Source organism: Eleutherodactylus coqui, chromosome 3, assembly GCF_035609145.1.
Source record: "Eleutherodactylus coqui strain aEleCoq1 chromosome 3, aEleCoq1.hap1, whole genome shotgun sequence".
Classification (NCBI taxonomy): domain Eukaryota; kingdom Metazoa; phylum Chordata; class Amphibia; order Anura; family Eleutherodactylidae; genus Eleutherodactylus; species Eleutherodactylus coqui.
The window spans coordinates 260,160,057-260,182,394 of NC_089839.1; the positions used below are offsets into that span (position 1 = coordinate 260,160,057).

Here is a 22,338-nt window from a genome sequence, read left to right on the forward strand (position 1 = left end):
CTGCTATTTGAGGACTTCTCGGCAGAAGTAGCAAAAAAAAGACGGGCCTTCAGCAATATCTGCACCATACTATACAAAAAAAAAATACGTTTCCAATTACAATACCCAGCGCTCCTCAAAGTATTCCAGAATGACGGCCCCTTCAAGATGTACAGATCACCTGTATCAGCAGAAGAAGACTGGGAACATACCAACAAGCAACAAGATGGTGTACCTCCACAACGCCCTACAAACAGCGCAGGAGAGAAGACCGCGAACAGTCAACCAAGACCGATGAACGCAGCGCGCTCCACTACACAGCAGTCACAAGAGACACGCACTCCCCCTGATGACCGCTCTTCACCCACGTGCCAGACCTGAAGGAAGGAGTGAGTGTACAACAATGCATACACAACACCGGGACTTAGTACATGACAAGAACTGACACCACAGACTTAACCTGGAAGCCCGAACTCCAGGGGAAAAGTTATTTCATGCTTTAAACAGAATTTAGAATGTTAGCATAATTAGGATGCGATAATTTAAACAGCAGGCCGAGGTAACTGCGGCACTACATGCTAGAAAAAAGGAAGTCCAATAACTAACACTAGGAGCGTTGCTCTGAATATATAGTCTAGTTTATCTCACTACCAGAACTGTATATGTGGCAGAGTATAAAGGGAGTCAGATTAACAGCTAGAGATTAACCTAGACCACATTTCTGTTTGAGTAGTTCTGTTCTAGTTTTATTTTTGTTACTAAGATATTAACCGAGAATTTCTCCATAGCAGCATATAAAAAGTATTGTGTGTAAGTTTAGCATATCACCCCTATTTTTTCCCCCCCATCTGTGCCCTTCCCCTTTACTAGTAGACAGGGAAGCCACAAGTACTAAACTTAGAGGTGTCATCAAAGCAATAATACGCATAGAAACGCGTAAGGGATTAACAAATCACAAAAATGCACGTCGTGTCGTGGAACGTCAAGGGACTCGGCTCCCCTCACAAAAGAAACATGATATTACGGTACCTTAAAAAACTACGCCCCGATATAGCCTTATTGCAGGAGACACATCTACTGGAAAAAGACTTTGACCGGCTGAGGAAAGACTGGGTGGGTATGGTGATGGGATCCCCAGCGATAAACGGGAAAGGGGGAGTTATTACATGGATCAGCAAATCCTTTAACCCCTTGAGTGGCACGCCCGGAAATTTTCCGGGAGGAGCTCCACTGCTCATAGTGACATAGCCCGGAAGATTTCCGGGCTATGTATCACTATGGGAGCTGCAGAGCACAATGCCACAAGCTGTGACAGTGTGCTCTGCCTGCACAGACCCACACAGAGCAGTGCAAGGGCTTTGAAAAACCAGCAGAAGATATTGCCGATATGTCGGCAACCTCCAGCTTTGTTTACAGGTTGCCATAGAGACCATCGGCTTGTCAGAAGCAAGCCGATGGTCTCTGTGGCAGGGAGAGCTGGTTGTTAGCTGTCAGAGGACAGATAGGTACCTGCTCTTACAGCAGAGATCAGAGAAAACCTCCGATCTCTGCTGTGTTAACCCTTTACATGCTGCAGTCTATGTGACTGCAGCATGTAAAGGGCTGTCACCATCGGACCCCCGGAATGTGATCAGGGGTCCTGATGGGTCCCTGTGGAAGTCCCCAAAAGGGACAAAAAAAAAATGTAAAAAAAAAAAGGTAAAAAATAATAAAAAAAAATAATAAAAACACTTGTCTCCCTTTACTTTGTAAAAAATCAAAAATACAATCACACGTGTGGTATCCATGCATCGTAATGACCCAGAGAAGGAAGTTAATACATTATTTAACCCCTTAATCACATGGCCCCTTTTTTTCTTTTTTCCCCATTTCTTTTTTTCCTCCCCCCTGTTTAAAAAAATCACAACTTGTCCCACAAAAAACAAGCCCTCATATGGCCATGTCAATGGAAAAATGAAAAAGTTATGGCTCTTGTGACGCAACTGCAAAATTAGTTGAAATTCAATGATTAGACCATTTTAAAAAACCTGCCCTGGTGGGCACGACAGGGTGGTAGGAAACCCGCCACTCAAGGGGTTAAGGGTATGATCATTTCAGACAGCAATGACCAGGAAGGTAGATGGTCTCATGTAATATTGGAGCAAGAAGGCAGCAAATATAGCATCTACGCACCAAATGGAGAAAACAAATCTTTTTTGGGGGGTCTGGAACGATTAGTGTATAATGATTCATACGAGCAAAAACTGATCTGTGGAGACATGAACACGGTGATGAATGTGCAGGAAGATCGCAAGGGCCCGTCCACAGTCACACGTGGTAGAGACAAAGTATTCAAATCATTTACACTAAACACGGGCTTATGCGATGCATGGAGACACAATCATCCTGACAGTAGAGAATATTCTTTCTACTCGCATGCTCATCAGTCATGGTCCCGAATCGATTACACATTAGTACTAGAGATGAGCGAACGCGTTCGTCCGAGCTTGATATTCGTGCGAATATTAGGGTGTTCGGGATGTTCGTTATTCGTAACGAACACCATGCGGTGTTCTGGTTACTTTCACTTCCTTCCCTGAGACGTTAGCGCGCTTTTCTGGCCAATTGAAAGACAGGGAAGGCATTACAACTTCCCCCTGCAACGTTTAAGCCCTATACCACCCCCCTGCTGTGAGTGGCTGGCGAGATCAGGTGTTCGCCTAATATAAAAGTCGGCCCCTCCCGTGGCTCGCCTCAGATGCCTGGTGAGTTAGATGAGGGACAGTGCTGTTTGTACCGGAGCTGCTGTAGGGAAAGAATTGGTAGTTAGTGTAGGCTTCAAGACCCCCCAAAGGTCCTTATTAGGGCCACTGATAGCTGTGTGTTGGCTGCTGTTAGCAGTGGAATTTTTTTTTTTCTCAAAATCGGCTCTGCAGAGCGTTGCACCTGGCATTAGGGACAGAAGTGCTGCATAGGCAGGGAGAGTGTTAGGAGTGAGTGTAGCCTTCAAGGACCTCAACGGTCCTTTCTAGGGCCATATTTATCCGTGTGCAGTACTGTCCAGGCTGCTGTTAGCTGTGCTGCATTTTTTTGGGGCTTCTCAAAATCGCCTCTGCAGAGCATTCCACCCTCCATTGATACTGCAGGGAAAGAATTGTATAGGCAGGGCCACAACACAGTTATTATTCATAGAATATACGCAGTGCTGCCTTTTGGTGGAAAAACAAGTGGAAACAAATCTATTTGTCCAGCCTCTGTCCGTCCTTACGGGCGGTGGACACGTGTGAGCTGCGTGAAAAACATTGCTAAATCATACGCACCCAGCTACGCTTTACTGCTGGCTTCGCCATTTGCTTTCCTTAATTGGGAAAAAAAATACCTGCTCTGCCAGAGTTATAATAACTCTGCTACCCTCACGTTCTGTGACACATAAGCAGGGACACAGCACAGTTATTACACTTCTCATGTTCATTGAATATACGCAGTGCTGCCTTTTGGTGGGAAAAAACTGAAAACAAATCTATTTGTCCAGCCTCTGTCCGTCCTAACGCCTGTGGACACGTGTGAGCTGCGTGAAAAACATTGCTAAATCATACGCACCCAGCTACGCTTTACTGCTGGCTTCGCCATTTGCTTTCCTTAATTGGGAAAAAAAATACCTGCTCTGCCAGAGTTATAATAACTCTGCTACCCTCACGTTCTGTGACACATAAGCAGGGACACAGCACAGTTATTACACTTCTCATGTTCATTGAATATACGCAGTGCTGCCTTTTGGTGGGAAAAAACTGAAAACAAATCTATTTGTCCAGCCTCTGTCCGTCCTAACGCCTGTGGACACGTGTGAGCTGCGTGAAAAACATTGCTAAATCATACGCACCCAGCTACGCTTTACTGCTGGCTTCGCCATTTGCTTTCCTTAATTGGGAAAAAAAATACCTGCTCTGCCAGAGTTATAATAACTCTGCTACCCTCACGTTCTGTGACACATAAGCAGGGACACAGCACAGTTATTAAACTTAGATTATTCATTCACTAGAGGCAGTGGGGCCTTTCGTTTTCCCAAAAGGGCAAAAATTATATTTGGCCTGCAGTCTTGCGCCAATTTATTTCCTGCCTGTTAAATCAAATCACTGGTAATACAGCATGCTGAGGGGTAGGGGTAGGCCTAGAGGACGTGGACGCGGCCGAGGACGCGGAGGGCCAAGTCAGGGTGTGGGCACAGCCCGAGCTCCTGATCCCGGTGTGTCGCAGCCGACTGCTGCGCGATTAGGAGAGAGGCACGTTTCTGGCGTCCCCACATTCATCGCCCAATTAATGGGTCCACGCGGGAGACGGTTATTAGAAAATGAGCAGTGTGAGCAGGTCCTGTCCTGGATGGCAGAAAGTGCTTCGAGCAACCTATCGTCAACACGCAGTTCTGCGCCGTCCACTGCTGCAAATCCGAATCCTCTGTCTGCTGCTCCTCCTTCCTCCCAGCCTCCTCACTCCACTACAATGACACCTGCTCAGGAGCGGGAACACTCCCAGGAACTGTTCTCGGGCCCCTGCTTAGATTGGGCAGCAGCGGTTCCTCTCCCACCAGAGGAGTTTATCGTCACTGATGCCCAACCATTCGAAAGTTCCCGGGGTCCGAGGGAAGAGGCTGGGGACTTCCGCCAACTGTCTCAACAACTTTCTGTGGGTGAGGAGGATGATGACGATCAGACACAGTTGTCTTGCAGTGAGGTAGTAGTAAGGGCAGTAAGTCCAAGGGAGCAGCGCACAGAGGATTCGGAGGAAGAGCAGCAGGACGATGAGGTGACTGACCCCACCTGGTGTGCAACGCTTACTCAGGAGCACAGGTCTTCAGAGGGGGAGTCAAGGGCATCAGCAGGGCAGGTTGCAAGAGGCAGTGCGGTGTCCAGGGGTAGAGGCAGGGCCAGACCGAATAATCCACCAAGTGTTTCCCAAAGCGCCCCCTCGCGCCATGCCACCCTGCAGAGGCCGAGGTGCTCTAAGGTCTGGCAGTTTTTCACAGAGACGCCTGACGACCGACGAACAGTGGTGTGCAACCTTTGTTGCGCAAAGCTCAGCCGGGGAGCCAACACCAACAGCCTCACCACCACCACCATGCGCAGACATATGATGGCCAAGCACCCCACAAGGTGGGACGAAGGCCGTTCACCGCCTCCGGTTTGCACCCCTGCCTCTCCCCCTGTGCCCCAACCTGCCACTGAGATGCAACCCCCCTCTCAGGACACAGGCACTACCGTCTCCTGGCCTGCACCCACACCCTCACCTCCGCTGTCCTCGGCCCCATCCAGCAGTGTAGTTCAGCGCACCGTTCAGCCGTCGCTTGCGCAAGTGTTCGAGCGCAAGCGCAAGTACGCCGCCACGCACCCGCACGCTCAAACGTTAACCGTCCGCATAGCAAAATTCATCAGCCTTGAGATGCTGCCGTATAGGGTTGTGGAAACTGAGTCCTTCAAAAGTATCATGGAGGCGGCGGCCCCGCGCTACTCAGTTCCCAGTCGCCACTACTTTTCCCGATGTGCCGTCCCAGCCCTGCACGACCACGTCTCCCGCAACATTGTGCGCGCCCTCACCAACGCGGTTACTGCCACGGTCCACTTAACTACGGACACGTAGACAAGCACAGGCGGGCAGGGCCACTACATCTCCCTGACGGCACATTGGGTGAATTTAGTGGAGGCTGGGACAGAGTCAGAGCCTGGGACCGCTCACGTCCTACCCATCCCCAGAATTGCGGGCCCCAGCTCGGTGCTGGTATCTGCGGAGGTGTATGCTTCCTCCACTAAAGCACCCTCCTCCTCCTCCTCCTCCTCCTCTGTCTCGCAATCAAGATGTGTTAGCAGCAGCATGTCGCCAGCAGTCGGTGTCGCGCGGTGTGGCAGCACAGCGGTGGGCAAGCGTCAGCAGGCCGTGCTGAAACTACTCAGCTTAGGCGATAAGAGGCACACGGCCCACGAACTGCTGCAGGGTCTGACACAGCAGACCGACCGCTGGCTTGCGCCGCTGAGCCTCCAACCGGGCATGGTCGTGTGTGACAACGGCCGTAACCTGGTGGCGGCTCTGCAGCTTGGCAGCCTCACGCACGTGCCATGCCTGGCCCACGTCTTTAATTTGGTGGTTCAGCGGTTTCTGAAAAGCTACCCACGCTTGTCAGACCTGCTCGTAAAGGCGCGCCGGCTCTGCGCACATTTCCGCAAGTCCCACATGGACGCTGCCACCCTGCGCACCCTGCAACATCACTTTAAGCTGCCAGTGCACCGACTGCTGTGCGACGTGCCCACACGGTGGAACTCTACGCTCCACATGTTGGCCAGGCTCTATGAACAACGGAGAGCTATAGTCGAATACCAACTCCAACATGGGCGGCGCAGTGGGAGTCAGCCTCCTCAATTCCTTTCAGAAGAGTGGGCCTGGTTGGCAGACATCTGCCATGTCCTTGGTAATTTTGAGGAGTCTACCCAGGTGGTGAGCGGCGATGCTACAATCATTAGCGTCACCATTCCTCTGCTATGCATCTTGAGAAATTCCCTGCAAACCATAAAGGCAGACGCTTTGCGCTCGGAAACGGGGGCGGGGGAAGACAGTATGCCGCTGGATAGTCAGGGCACCCTCCTGTCTATTTCTCAGCGCGTACAGGAGGAGGAGGAGGAGCATGAGGAGGATGAGGAGGAGGGGGAAGAGACAGCTTGGGCCGCTGCTGACGGTACACCGGCTGATTGCCTGTCATCCTTTCAGCGTGTATGGCCTGAGGAGGAGGAGGAGGATCCTGAAAGTGATCTTCCTAGTGAAGACAGCCATGTGTTGCGTACAGGTACCCTGGCACACATGGCTGACTTCATGTTAGGATGCCTTTCTCGTGACCCTCGCGTTGCACGCATTCTGGCCACTACGGATTACTGGGTGTACACACTGCTCGATCCACGGTATAAGGAGAACCTGCCCACTCTGATTCCCGAAGAGGAAAGGGGTTCGAGAGTGTTGCTATACCACAGGACCCTTGCGGACAAGCTGATGGTAAAATTCCCAGCCGACAGCGCTAGTGGCAGAAGGCGCAGTACCGAGGGCAAGGTAGCAGGGGATGTGCGTAGATCGAGCAGCATGTACATCCCAGGCAGTGCAACAGTCTTTAAGGGCCTGGCCAGCTTTATGGCTCCCCACCAAGACTGTGTCACCGCTCCCCAGTCACGGCTGAGTCGGCGGGAGCACTGTAAAAGGATGGTGAGGGAGTACGTAGCGGATCGCACGACCATCCTTGGTGACGCCTCTGCCCCCTACAACTACTGGGTGTCGAAGCTGGACATGTGGCCTGAACTAGCGCTGTATGCCCTGGAGGTGCTTGCTTGTCCTGCGGCTAGCGTGTTGTCGGAGAGGGTGTTTAGTGCGGCTGGGGGAATCATCACAGATAAGCGTACCCGCCTGTCAACCGACAGTGCCGACAGGCTAACACTCATCAAGATGAACAAAGCCTGGATTTCCCCAGACTTCTGTTCTCCACCAGCGGACAGCAGCGATACGTAAGCAATACGTAGGCTGCACCCGCGGATGGAAGCTACGTTCTCTCTCACCATCCAAAACGGGGACATTTCTGCTTCATCAATCTGTGTCTAATATTCCTCCTCCTCCTCCTCCTGCTCCTCCTCCTGAAACCTCACGTAATCACGCTGAACGGGCAATTTTTCTTAGGGCCACAAGGCTCACTCAAATAATTTTTCAGAACAATTTTTATAAGTTTCAATGCGCTTAAAAGCGTTGGAACTTTAACTTGAACCAATTTTTCGTTACACTGGGCTGCCTCCAGGCCTAGTTACCACTTAAGCCACATTAACCAAAGCGATTAATGGGTTTCACCTGCCCTCTTGGCTGGCCATGGCCAATTTTTGGGATGTACATTAGTACTGTTGATACAGCAATTTTTGTGGGCCCTCGCCTACAGTGTAATCAAATTAATTTTTAGCCCACCTGCATTACAGCTGACGTTACCTCAGCTGTGTTGGGCAATGCAATGGGATATTTTTGTGTACCGCCGGTGGGTTCCAGGGAGCCACCCATGCTGTAGGTGCACACTGAGTTTTTAATACATCTGTACACTTCTAAAGAACCCGTCTGACTGGGGCATGCAGTGTGGGCCGAAGCCCACCTGTATTACGCACGACATTACTACCTCAGCTGTGTTGGGCAATGCAATGGGATATTTCTATGTACCGCCGGTGGCTTCCTGGCACCCACCCAGGCAGTGGGTCCACAGGGAGTTTAACCTACATGTGTCCACTTGTAAAGAACCCCAGTCTGACTGGGGCATGCAGTGTGGGCCGAAGCCCACCTGCATTAACCCTTTCCAGTCCACTGTGTGACCTGTGAAGACATTAGGGTTTAAGGCTGTACAGCTCCGTTGTTGGTAGACGTCCGTCGGGGTTCTCTTACTGTATATTGCCAGCCTCTCTGCTGTCGGAGCCTATCCTACGTGTCAGCTCATGCAGTACTGGCTTTAGCCAGCATATAGCGCCGTTGTATAACGGCAGAAAAAGAGTAAGCCCCCTAGGAAAACCATATACAAATTGGATTGGAAAGGGTTAAGCACAACATTACTACCTCAGCTGTGTTGGGCAATGCAATGGGATATTTCTGTGTACCGCCGGTGGGTTCCAGGGAGCCACCCATGCTGTGGGTCGACAGGGACTTCACAATAGGGAGTTGTACCTGCCTGTGTCTATGAATTAAAAAGCCCGGTCTGACTGGGCATGCAGACACCTTGACAGAATGAATAGTGTGTGGCACATAGGTTCCCCATTGCTATGCCCACGTGTGCAGCTCCTGATGGCGGTGGCACAGGATTCTATTTCTCATTGCTTCTGTACAGCATTGTGGGCTATCGCTCCGCCACTTTTAAAGAGGGTCGCTGCCTAGCCGTGCCAACCTCTGCAGTGTGTGCCTGCGGTCCCTCGTCATGGCAGACGCAATTCTAAATAGACATGAGCGTGGTGTGGCATGAGGGCAGCTGAAGGCTGCCCAGGGACACTTTGGTGTGCGCTGTGGGGGGGGGAGGGGGGGCGGTTGGGCAGCATGTAACCCAGGAGAAGTGGCAGTGGAGTGTCATGCAGGCAGTGATTGTGCTTTGTTGTAGCTAGTGTGGTGCTTAGCAAAGGTATGCCATGCTAATGAGGGCTTTTCAGAAGTAAAAGTTGTTGGGAGGGGGGGGGGCCCACTCTTGCCGGTATTGTGGCTTAATAGTGGGACCTGTGAACTTGAGATGCAGCCCAACACGTAGCCCCTCGCCTGCCCTATCCGTTGCTGTGTCATTCCCATCACTTTCCTGAATTGCCCAGATTTTCACACATGAAAACCTTAGCGAGCATCGGCGAAATACAAAAATGTTCTGGTCGCCCATTGACTTCAATGGGGTTCGTTGTTCGAAACGAACCCTCGAGCATCACGGGAAGTTCGTTCCGAATAACGAACACCCGAACATTTTGGTGTTCGCTCATCTCTAATTAGTACCACAACACATGATCAGCAAAATACAAGAAACGGAAATATTAGAAATGGTAATCTCAGACCATGCGCCAATATCGATAACCCTGCAGGACGCATCCCCAAAAGGCACAGACTTTATATGGAGATTCCCATCTCACTTAACCCGGGATGAGAACTTCTCTGCAGTGCTCCAAACATGGTGGCTAGATCATGTGACTAATAACGAAGAACATATAACAAATCCCACACTGTGGGATAAAGCCGTACTACGAGGCAACTTAATGGGATATATGTCAAACCTGCGCAAAAGAATTAATACTCAGTATGACACCGCCAGTCTAGAGCTACGCAATGCCTACACAGCCTACTTACAGTCACAAACACCACAAAACAAAGAAAAGTGGTATTTAGCCAAAGCGGACTTTGACTTGTGGCTAGTTAGAAAAGAGAGGACACACAACAAGTATCTGCAGGCTGACTTATACAGACATGGCAATAAAGCGGGACGTTTGCTGGCGCGCCTGGCAAAAGGCCAGTATGCCCCGACAAACGTCTCCTCTTTGAAGGACAGGAAAGTTAGAGAACCACCCGGGACAGATAAACACAATACTGCAAGAATATTACACGGAAATATAGAAGGCCCCGTCAGAAAACATAGAGAAGGGGATGGAATTCCTTAAAAATCTGCCCCTGCCCTCTCTCAGCCCAGAACAGCAGCAAATCTTAAATGAAAGCATAACAGCAGACGAAATTAAGACAGCCATAACCTCTCTGGCAAATGGCAAAGCACCGGGTCCAGACGGTTACACTGGAGAATTTTATAAACACCTTAAAACTGAAATATCTCCCATTCTGGCAAGTTTTTACAATCACATAATACAAACCGGGCAGCAACCTGATCAATCAAAAATAGCACACATAAAATGAATCCTAAAACCGAATAAAGACCCCCAACTACCTGAATCATATCGGCCAATATCACTAATAAACCAGGACATCCAAATACTATCCAAAATCATGGCTGACAGACTCAGTAACTATATGACATCACTGGGGCCGACAGACTCAGTAACTATATGACATCACTGGGGCCGACAGACTCAGTAACTATATGACATCACTGGGGCCGACAGACTCAGTAACTATATGACATCACTGGGGCCGACAGACTCAGTAACTATATGACATCACTGGGGCCGACAGACTCAGTAACTATATGACATCACTGGGGCCGACAGACTCAGTAACTATATGACATCACTGGGGCCGACAGACTCAGTAACTATATGACATCACTGGGGCCGACAGACTCAGTAACTATATGACATCACTGGGGCCGACAGACTCAGTAACTATATGACATCACTGGGGCCGACAGACTCAGTAACTATATGACATCACTGGTGGGACCGGCACAGGTAGGGTTCATAAAGGGTCGGTCAGCAGTCACAAATATCCGAAAGGTTATGGCAACACTAGACATAGCACAGCGTCGTAATACGCAGCCCCGGACACTAAGCACAAAACACAACTCAATACTGCTATCACTAGATGCTGAAAAAGCCTTTGATAACGTGAATTGGGCATGGCTAAACTTAGTGCTAGACAAGGCAAACATTAAAGGCCCTTTCAGAAAATACATTGACAGTCTATACCAGAACCCCGAAGCTAGAATCCATACGCCAGGCTTCATCTCAACACCCTTTGAGCTTCACAAGGGCACCAGGCAGGGCTGTCCATCATCACCCTTGTTATTCGATTTAGCACTAGAACCACTTGTACAAAAGCTAGATGACCCTAGTACATACGAAGGCATAACAATTGGAGACCAAGAGCTTAAAATGACCCTATTTGCACACGACATACTGTTATTTCTAGAAAAACCAGAACAACATTTAAAGACGCTGCTAAAAACCGTAAAAGATTTTGGAGACCTTTCAGGGTATCACATTAACCCCTTAAAGAGCGAAATACTGGAGCTAGGCTCCCCCTGCCCACCAGAGTTATGGACATCATTAGGCTGGCCAAACACTATAGTAAAACCATACATCACATATCTGGGTGTCAAAATAGAAAAAGCCCCAAGCTCTTTGTACACGTTAAACTATATCCCATTATTTGATAAAATACAAAAAGAACTGGAGCGTTGGATGCCCCTCCCATGGTCCCTGCTGGGGCGATGTCATCTCATCAAAATGATGAGCTTTGCAAAACTTCTGTACCCAATGCAGACGATCCCCTTACTGCTAAAACATAAAGATGTGAAACTTCTAAACTCCGCGTTCACCCGTTTCTTATGGGTGGGCAAGAAAGCACGGATATCATTACAAAAAATTATGCTAGATAAAGAGGAAGGGGGAATGAGTTTCCCAAACATACGTAGCTATAACATAGCGTGTCTCACAAGACATATAGGGGACTGGATAAAACAAACAGACGCATACTCCTGTAGGAAAATAGAATCAAACCTAGCAGCTCCTTGGAGTCTAGTTGGGTGCCTACATACGCCAATATCCAAATTACCGGGAGACATTAAAAGATCGCAGCTGCTAAGAGACACCATAGTAACCTGGAAAGAGTTAAGGAAGGCGTTTAACCTACCTCTTCTAATATCCAAGCACATGCCACTGATAGGACATCCTGAATATCATAGGGGACTAGATGATAAAATCTTCAGAGATTGGAGTGCATGCGGCCCGACAACAGCAGGGCAGTTCATGCATGAGGAAGACCGGAGATGGCATACACAGAAGGAAATCCATGACAAATACAAGATACCCAGCGCACAATTCCTACAAATCAAACAAACCCTTTCTTTCTGTACAGACAAACTGATAAACTTAACCAGAGAAGCCCCAACCAATGATTTTGACTCGTTAATTGTGCAGATACAGCGAACTCCTTCCTTGTCCAACATACAAAAAGCAATTAGACACAAATTCAATAAAAAAGGTAAAAATAAGCTTTTTTCACAATGGAAAGGGATTACCAACGACACGGATCTAGAAAGCAAAATACTGAAGGGTTGGAATACGATCCGTAGAGATGTTCAAAGTGAGGTGTGGAGGGAAACTTTATTCAAGGTGATGCACTACGCCATATATGGCTTCAACATACCTGCAGCACCGCATAGACCTAACCAATTGGTAGAATGCCCAAAGTGTGGCGCACACGCTACTGACTTTGAACATGGTATATGGTCGTAAACATATGTAAACGCCTTCTGGACTACCATAGCACAACATATCTTGAATAAATGGAAGATAAAAATATCGGTAGACGTACAATCCATGCTATTCCACGCTGCACCACAACAGACAAGGGACACGCCAGCCCAACAGACAATGGACACGCCAGCCCAACAGACAATGGACACGCCAGCCCAACAGACAATGGACACGCCAGCCCAACAGACATTGGACACGCCAGCCCAACAGACATTGGACACGCCAGCCCAACAGACATTGGACACGCCAGCCCAACAGACATTGGACACGCCAGCCCAACAGACATTGGACACGCCAGCCCAACAGACATTGGACACGCCAGCCCAACAGACATTGGACACGCCAGCCCAACAGACATTGGACACGCCAGCCCAACAGACATTGGACACGCCAGCCCAACAGACAATGGACACGCCAGCCCAACAGACAATGGACACGCCAGCCCAACAGACAATGGACACGCCAGCCCAACAGACAATGGACACGCCAGCCCAACAGACATTGGACACGCCAGCCCAACAGACATTGGACACGCCAGACCAACAGACATTGGACACGCCAGACCAGCAGACAAGGGACACGCCAGACCAGCAGACAAGGGACACGCCAGACCAGCAGACAAGGGACACGCCAGACCAGCAGACAAGGGACACGCCAGACCAACAGACAAGGGACACGCCAGACCAACAGACAAGGGACACGCCAGACCAACAGACAAGCCAGACCAACAGACAACGGACACGCCAGACCAACCGACAACGGACACGCCAGACCAACAGACATTACCACCTTTCCTACATATTTTTCTCTTGGCAGCCAAACGGGCATTACTTAAACACTGGTTAGAACAAACAGTGCCAGATGTAATGGCGGTAGAAGCACAACTCATACATGTAATGACGCTAGAAAGAATAGAAGTGGAGCGCAACAAGGAGAAAGGGGCAAAACACCATTTTAAAAAATGGAAACATTTTTTGGTATCGCATTTCTCAGATTCTGAGATTTCGGCTATAGTTGCTCCTTTCAAATATACCAAATGGTATCTAATAGAGGAATTGAAAGGAACATTAGGGAGACTAGCGGGACGAGAGAGAAGCTGATCTTCCCAAAGAGAACTGACACATCTGCAAGAAAATCGCAAGGATCTGACAAACCACGACACGACGGAGGCAAATTGATATGATAGATTATCAGCATTATCTCTCCTCCCCGCCCCAGCCCATATTTTCCATAATCAACTATGCTCCCACACAATAGTCTCAGGGAAAGAAATCTCTCTTTATTTTTTTAATTATTTTATTTGGAAATTATTAGCTACATGAATATGTACAATATGGGTATGCTCCGTCTATGCTGTGTATTTTTTTGTTAGTTTGTTTTAATTTAATACAAACAGCTGATTTAGCATCTATATGTTACCCATGGTATATACGATGTAAAACAACAAGCGTAATGCCAATGTCTTTGTACTATTTTTATTGAAAAATATGCAAAATCAACAATAAAAAGAAGTTTGAAAAAAAAAAAAAATGAATCATTGTGTAGAGCTGGCATCTGACCATTGTGTGGCGACTGCATTGTCGTCAAGAGGTATACTAGAGCCGAGCCGCTGTATCTGAGCCCATCATGTTAGAACCATTGTCTTATAGATATACTGTCGGAAACAGACAGACACACATTACATAAATTGGAGGGGGAGAGAAAGGAGGCAAAACAACTTGGGGCCTATGGCCCTAATCTTTCCAGACTCTGACAACACCCCTGGCTGTTAGTGCTACATTAGTGGGTCACTTAGTCCCAAAGTTTCAGGTTGGCCATGGCCAGTAGCCAACTGCAAGTAACTGCATGGAGGAGGGGCCAACTGATCTTTGGCACCAGGGTCAACGAGCCTTTAGCTACCCTCCCTCGAAGACTCTCATATACTCTTAATGCTCCAAGGTGATTTTATAGTGTTAGGGCGCCGTCACATTGGCGTGAGAAATCACACGAGATTTGTGCATTGTGGGACGCACAAATATGAAACCCATTCTTTTGAAGGGGTTCATTCACATGAGCAATGTCTTCCAGCGTGGCATTGTATGTCCTATCTTTCTGCGATATCACCCATTTTCTTTAATGGGGCTGAGGCCAGCGATAGCAGCACCACCCCATTAAAACCAATGGGAGAACTCCGCAATCCTCTGCCGCAGCTGTGACAGCGGCAGCGGGGGATTCCCTTCATCCCCGCAGTGATGCAATACTGTTTCACATGAAAACATCTCACATCCACAGGGCTTTTACATAGTGGGGCGCGAGATAACGGGCCGTGAATCACCCATGTGACAGAGTCCTTACCCCGCTAGGTTTCTGAAGAGCGATCACACTATCTCTAGGAGGCCTTCTTGGAAGTGAGACGATTTTTGTTAAAGGGGTTGTCCCGCGAAACAAAGTGGGGTTATACACTTCTGTATGGCCATATTAATGCACTTTGTAATATACATCGTGCATTAATTATGAGCCATACAGAAGTTATTCACTTACCTGTTCCGTTGCTAGCGTCCCCGTCTCCATGGTGCCGTCTAATCTTCAGCGTCTAATTGCCCGATTAGATGCGCTTGCGCAGTCCGGTCTTCTCCCTTCTGAATGGGGCCGCTCGTGCCAGAGAGCGGCTCCTCGTAGCTCCGCCCCGTCACGTGTGCCGATTCCAGCCAATCAGGAGGCTGGAATCGGCAATGGACCGCACCGAAGACCTGCGGTCCACCGAGGGTGAAGATCCCGGCGGCCATCTTCACAAGGTAAGTAAGAAGTCACCGGAGCGCGGGGATTCGGGTAAGTACTACACGGTTTTTTTTTTTATCCCTGCATCGGGTTTGTCTCGCGCCGAACGGGGGGGCTATTGAAAAAAAACAAAAACCCGTTTCGGCGCGGGACAACCCCTTTAAATACTCTGAATGTACAGCTATAATGGCCCCTATTGCCCCAGCTAAACCCACCACTTCTCTCTAATTCCATATACAATGTGATAAGTAGGCATTGCTGCTGGCTTTTCTATATACAATGCTCAGGTCTAACAAGTCACCAAAAAGATCTTAGAGTGACAACTGTCAGTAGAACGGCCGATTTCCCCTGTAACTGGGACTGCTGCTCCCTGTGCAATGATCCAAGTGCTATATCTAATGGCGGTCAATGAGATTAGAAGACTCCGATGCAATCTGTGACCGCGCACTTAGGGTTTATCAATGTCATAGAAGGTTTCTGGCACGGAGCATGCTCCCGCCAGTATGTGTCACATCCAGATCTCCCCAGCAGTCCGTGGCTTATTGGCCTGGTATATATCCGCTGCAAAATCACGATTATCTGGGCGCCTTAGAGGAAACAGCTGTGCTTTAGTCATGCAATCTGTCCTACGGGTAGATGTATGTGATGATCAGTAAAAAATGTATGCCACCTAGTGGCCGTAAACATACAAGCAGCATACTTGCAAAGTAACTTAAGAGCTAAAAGTAATCACAAAGTAACAGCCACCCCATCGCTGCATGGGCTATTCTAGGGCCACACAGTGTATTTTACGGTGAATCTAAATCAGATCCAACATACTATTATACTTTATATAACCAATAGAAATTGGACACCTGAGCAAGAATCAAAAAGGAGCATTTATTTCCAGGTTAACCCTAATGACATTGAATACTTTTGTGGCATCCTTTCAACTAATGTCTGATAAACTTCAGCTGGTATTTCCCTCTAATCATCCTGCAAACACCTTACAAGTTCTCTCAAAGAAGATGCATTGGCTCGTCTACAAAGGTGCAAAAAGCATCATCATTGGACAGTTGAGCGATGGAAGAATGTTCTATGGAGTGACGAGTCGAACTTCTTCATCTTTAAATCAGATGGACGTACCTGGGTGTGGAGGATGCTGGGGAACGTATTTTACCTGAGTGTGTTGTGCCAACAGTTAAGTATGGTGAAGGTTCCGTTATGGTCTGGGGATGGTTTACATGGCATTATCTCAGTCCGGTGGTTACCATAAACATGGAGGTGTACCCTGACATTCTAGACAATAATGTGCTGCCAACAATGTGACAATACTCCGGGAATGGTCAGCAATACTGTCAACAGGACACCTTTGATTTGTGACAACACCTTGACACAAATCAAATGCTGTTTTATGTCAGTTTGTGGATGCGGATGTTCTACTATTGGACTGGCTGCACAGAGTCCCGACCTGAACCCTACTGAACATCTTTGAGATGGACTGGAACATCGAGTCAAGAAATATGAACATTGTTCCAAACGGAAATGGAAACAGCACCAAAGTTCCTTTCAGCAGTAAGAAATGGAACGCAGCAGAACATCGATGCCAGGTCGGTCCATCCCAGCATCACAAGTCCAAAAAGTACTCCAAAACGGTATTGATTTCTTGTTTCAAATCACACGTTCAAAAAAATTCAACAAAAAAATAAATAAATAAATTATATATCTTGCAGTGTTTTTGAGCAATAAATAAATCCCTTTGGAGATGCTGACATCATTTGAAGTACTTTTGGAAATAAAAACAGCATCCGTCTTCTTTGAGAGAAATTGGCAGTTGTTTGCAGGAGGAATTAAGGGAAATACCAGCTGAAGTGTATAAGATGTTAGTAGAAAGTATGTCACAAATAATATCTGTTATTCACGCCTAGGAGCCCCAGTAAGTATTAACATATGGAAATAAATATTACTTTTGATTCTTGCTCAGGGGTCCAATTACTTTTGGTAGGATAGTGTATCACTATAATATACAGGAATCAAAGTTTCCATTTACATGTCTGTAAAGAACATTTGTATAAACATTACAATCTCATGTGAGAATCGGGCGATCATATAGAGAGACGAGTGGCGCTACACAGCCGCTGGCTGCTCATCTCTCAGCATAACTCGCCTGAACCGTGAGATTTCTTTTGCCTTTTCTCTGCCAATTACTGACCGCCATGTACTGCTCCGTCCTCTGTGGGTTAAAAATTTTCAGTGGTCTCTGACCTGGTGAGTGTAGACTAGGTGCTGTGATGTCCTTCATACACTGCACAACTGGAGAGAGCAGGATACGGTCTTCTCTCTCCGTAGCACATCCTCAGATGTAACGGCATCATGGAGGACATTATACAGCAGTACTGAGCAGTTAGGGGCACTATAGGGTAATTACAAAAAGTTATACCTCTATGCCCCTTCCGAATATACATTTGGAGAAGATGATCATTTTTGACTAAGGAGTCTATCTGGAGAAGCTCATCATATGGTCACCCTCTGAATCCATGGCGCTTTGCTGAGTGCCACATTTGTGGTCTATGATTAGGTAAGCATGTTGCCCTCAAAACATGCAAGATGGCACATGCTTCTTGTTTCTCTAGGTCTGTCTGGATTGTTCAATAAAGAGAACGTTTTTTACTCTACGCTGGACTTACTCAGTTCTCCTGTACATTTGTGGACTGGTATATTATACATTACTCTACATTGTTTTTGATGAATCACTTGTCCTTTGGTTGTGATATCTCTGAAAATAATATATTACCCATAGTGGTTCTATTTTGTGTTTATCATACATTTGTGCCCATTTTTGTGTGGGTTGAGATATTTTAATTGTATCAAAATAAAAGTATCATTTCATTGGTCTCTATGGTGGCCCTTTCGATCATCTTTGTATTGCTGTGGCTGTTCAGTACTGAGCAGTGTAGATACAATTTCAATAGCCGGGAGACATTAAACACCTATTACTAGCTGCAGCAGCAGGTTTGTGAGTGAGTCACTCTGCTTCTCCTTCCTCCACTCTCCAGAGACTTCTATGGGCAGCATGGGGCAACACCCACCCTACGCTTCATGTAATCCACGCTAATGTCTGTCACAAGAGACAGGCTTCACTTGACAACAGGCAGTGGACAGAAAATTAGAATGAAGGTAGACCCTAGTGGTCAGCATTTTATATGACTTTTTTTTTTTTAGGACAAATATCTCATTTTGCATAAATAAAGCGATTTGTGCTTTTGTTTGATATAACATAAAACAAGTTGATTAAAAAGTTCGTGATCAAAATTTCAACATGCCTAGTTTGCAATGATTTTATAAGCTTCTGCAGATAGCAGCCACTACATACAATAAAGGTCTATTTGATACAAATAGTCCTTGAATACGGGAGACATGACTACGTGGTATCTTCATAGATTTGGAAGGACCTCCAGGGTCATTGGGTCCGACCCCCTGCTCAGTGCAGGATCACTAAATCACCCCAGACAGACATCTGTCCAGCCTCTCATCTTCTCCTTGGGAAGCAGAAAGACGACTCTAAACAGATAATCGGATTCTCAAGCCATGAAGATAAAGAGTAGATCTGCACATATGTCTGTGCCACAGGATTACGGCTAAGCTCTTCTTCTCATCTCTCAAGCTGAACCACGCTGAAACATGGAAGTGATGGTTAAACCCTCCCTGTGTCATCTCCGTCTACTTTATCACAACTCATCATCCGGATCCCAGTAACCACACCGCGGCCGGGTGGGTCGGAGAAAGACCAGTCGTATCAACGTAACACTGTACGGAAAATTACACCGAGCTTCATGGCAGATGCTTCTGATTAAAGGTCTGATGTATATATGCAGCTGGCCTGCTGAATTACACCTCCTTAAGAAGGGTCTTCCCCGCCTCGTTTGACAGTTTAGTTATATTCTGCATGGATATGGGTATTCTGGTTATAATATCAGGTCAGGTTTAGCAATAGATTTACACCAGACTGCATTGTAAAACTGGACGGGGCTTCAAAATAGTGAAGACGCTACTCAGAAGGTACAAGCATTCTGCACTTGGGGAGAGTAACAATAATATATACACGCTATACAATATGTTCATCTTCTCCTATGTACTGTAGAAGGACTCAGGCACATGGCGAGTTACTTCATATGACTACTTCTGAGCATTTATCTACTGTAAGCATTGAGAAATAGTATTACTTGGTTAGGAGCAGAGCCCTACATTTCCTGTCTGATCCCCACTGGGCATCTCAGAGGGAACAGACGGCCTTTATGGATCGCTTCCCACTGGGTTTTTGCAGAGCTGTCCAGCTTTCTCACTTCCTAGCCTCTCTGCCTTCCCCTCCTGGCTTTAATAGACCTTGATCTACCTATGATCAAGCTTGTAGTAGTGAAGGCCGCATACGCCACTCTCCACTTTTTACTCTCTTATGATTGCTCCAGAAGCGGAGGGGAATTAGACCCGGGTACCACATTATTAGGCTCACAGGTAGATAGGATCCTTGAATTCGCTCAGTAAAATTTCTAAACGAGAGCTGCAAACTACTCAGCAGATGGCATCACGTTCCTTCCAAACCGCACAGGATATTTCTCTCTATTTCTCACAATTGTTGGCGGTGTGGGTTATCGGAGGGCACTAGATTATGTTTCATACAGTCCCAGAAAATATGTAACGCTTTCTGGAGACAAGTTCATAAAATCACTTATGAGGTCTTACGTATGGACTTCGTTAGAGATGAGCGAACGTGCTCGTTTAGGACAATTACTCGATCGAGCATCGCTTTTTTTTTTGAGTAACTGCCTACTCGGACGAAAAGATTCGGAGGGTGCTGGGGTGGAGCAGGGGGAGAGCTCCCCCCCCCCCCCCACAGCGCCCCCTGAATCTTTTCGCCCGATTAGGCAGTTACTCGAAAAAAAAGTGATGCTCGATCGAGTAATTGCTCTAAACGAGCACGTTCGCTCATCTCTAGACTTGGTGCTTTCCTCGGCCTTCTATCTTTTACACCTCTTGGATCTACCTCCAAGAACTTATCAGAAGCTTTTTTTAAAGTATTTAATTAACGCCACCAGATCATGCATCTCAGCCCTTTGGAAATCTCGCTCCACACACTCGCTCTCTCAGTGGTTGTATAAGGTTGAGGGGAATATGAGGAGCTCACCACCTCGTGACGAGACACCCACGACTATTTTATTTGCTCCTGGACTCCCTGGGTTGTATTCCAGGACTTAGACAAGTACAGATCTATACTAAATGGAACGGATTAAACTTATTGCTTGAAGAACGGTGAACGTCGTCATGAAGAGATATAAAAAGAATAGGCCAGAAATGCGTTTTTTCAGTCACCCAGTCTCCAAGAAAAAACGAAAATGAAAAGTGAAAAAACAAAACAAAAACTCTTGGTCACTAAGGGGTTAATAAATCTGAGTACTGGTGCAGTGCAGTCATCCCTATGTGCACGGTGCCCCCTTTTTGACCCATTGTTTTGTTGCAGTGTCTCTCTGCTGCAAGTAATCCTGGGCCTTTATGTCTTGACGGCTGTTTAGCTTATTATTAATGTCTATGTGGTGGTCTCCATTCCTATCTAGGCTCCACCCAACTGCGGTCTCCACTTTGTTTGATTCTTGTATACACTGAAAATGATAAAATTTTAAATAAAAAAAAATAATAATAATAATGTTCTGCGCTGCAACGGCCACGGTCTTCCCGATCCTCGTTTACAAATGGCTACCAACTTCACAGAGTAGAAGAGTAAGAGTAAAACTATTTCAGTTCTTAATGGCATGGAAATGCTGGTGGTCCGACATCTCTGAAAAATGACCCCTCTTCATGTAGAGGAATTGTGAAGGACCAGATGCAGAAGCTATGGTAGGCCTTTAATAAAGGAAAAGTTAGGACTACACAAGTCAGGGGACAGTTGTGACAAAGCCTCGATTTGATGTGTGTGACTTTGTTGCAACTTTTTCTATGTGAAAACTTGAGTGATCAAACATTATGGCCACCTGCAGACAGGCGGGTCGGATCCAGCTGCGAGAATTCTCGCCGCGGGACCCGACCCAAGCGCCTGTAGAGAGCACCATGGACTCACCCGCTCCGGCTCTTTCATAAGCTGGCTGCCGGCGCATGCGCAGAGCGGGGCCGGCAAGTGACGTGTCTGTGCGGGGGTCTGCGAGCCTCGCACAGAATTAGAACATGCTGCGGTTTGTTTGCTGCGCGTGATTGCGCGCAGACAAACCGCAGCCGTCTGCACAGGATTGCGTGCTGTAATGCAATCCTATGTAGGTGTCCAGGAGCAGAAATTCTGCGGGGAATCCCGCCGCGGAATTTCCATCCGCCTGCAGGCGGCCTATGGAAGCGACTGTCACAAGTGCATTACGGTGCGCAAAATGTGTGACGGATCGTATTTCTATGGTCGCATCTGATGCCACGTGACGCTACACTGGGGGGGGGGGGGGGGGGCTGAAGCTACAGATCAGCTGTATGATTCAGTAATAACGTAGATATGAAATACCTAGTGGTGATTAGTGATCGAAAGACTTATCCCATCCGAACAAGCCTTTCCCACGGTGTACCAACACTCTGCAAGCACTGCATATAGGAATTCTTAATTGTATTACTGCTAGATTTATAGATTTGAGGTTCTGATCACACATTGTATGTCCGATCTGTCCCAACAAGGCAATGGCACGGAATTATGAATTAGAGTACAGTATAGCGATATCCTACCTGCCCTGAGGTTATGTTGCAGGTTTAGGCCCCAAAGAAGCCTGTCTATACAGAGTCAACACCCATCTGTATGATGGCAGATTGCTCAAAATATACCTAATGAACCTCAAATTTATATACAGAAGTAAATTTCTATATTCAGTGTTTGCACCTTCCCCAGCGCTCTGCAGGGAGCTGCTGCATC

At 47.3% G+C, this 22,338-nt stretch overlaps 1 protein-coding gene across 1 annotated transcript in view; it reads right to left on the reverse strand.

Moving 5' to 3' along the window:
- Positions 1-22,338, reverse strand: part of GLMN (glomulin, FKBP associated protein) — a 76,167-nt gene that overhangs the window by 42,331 nt on the left and 11,498 nt on the right. The window lies entirely within an intron of this gene.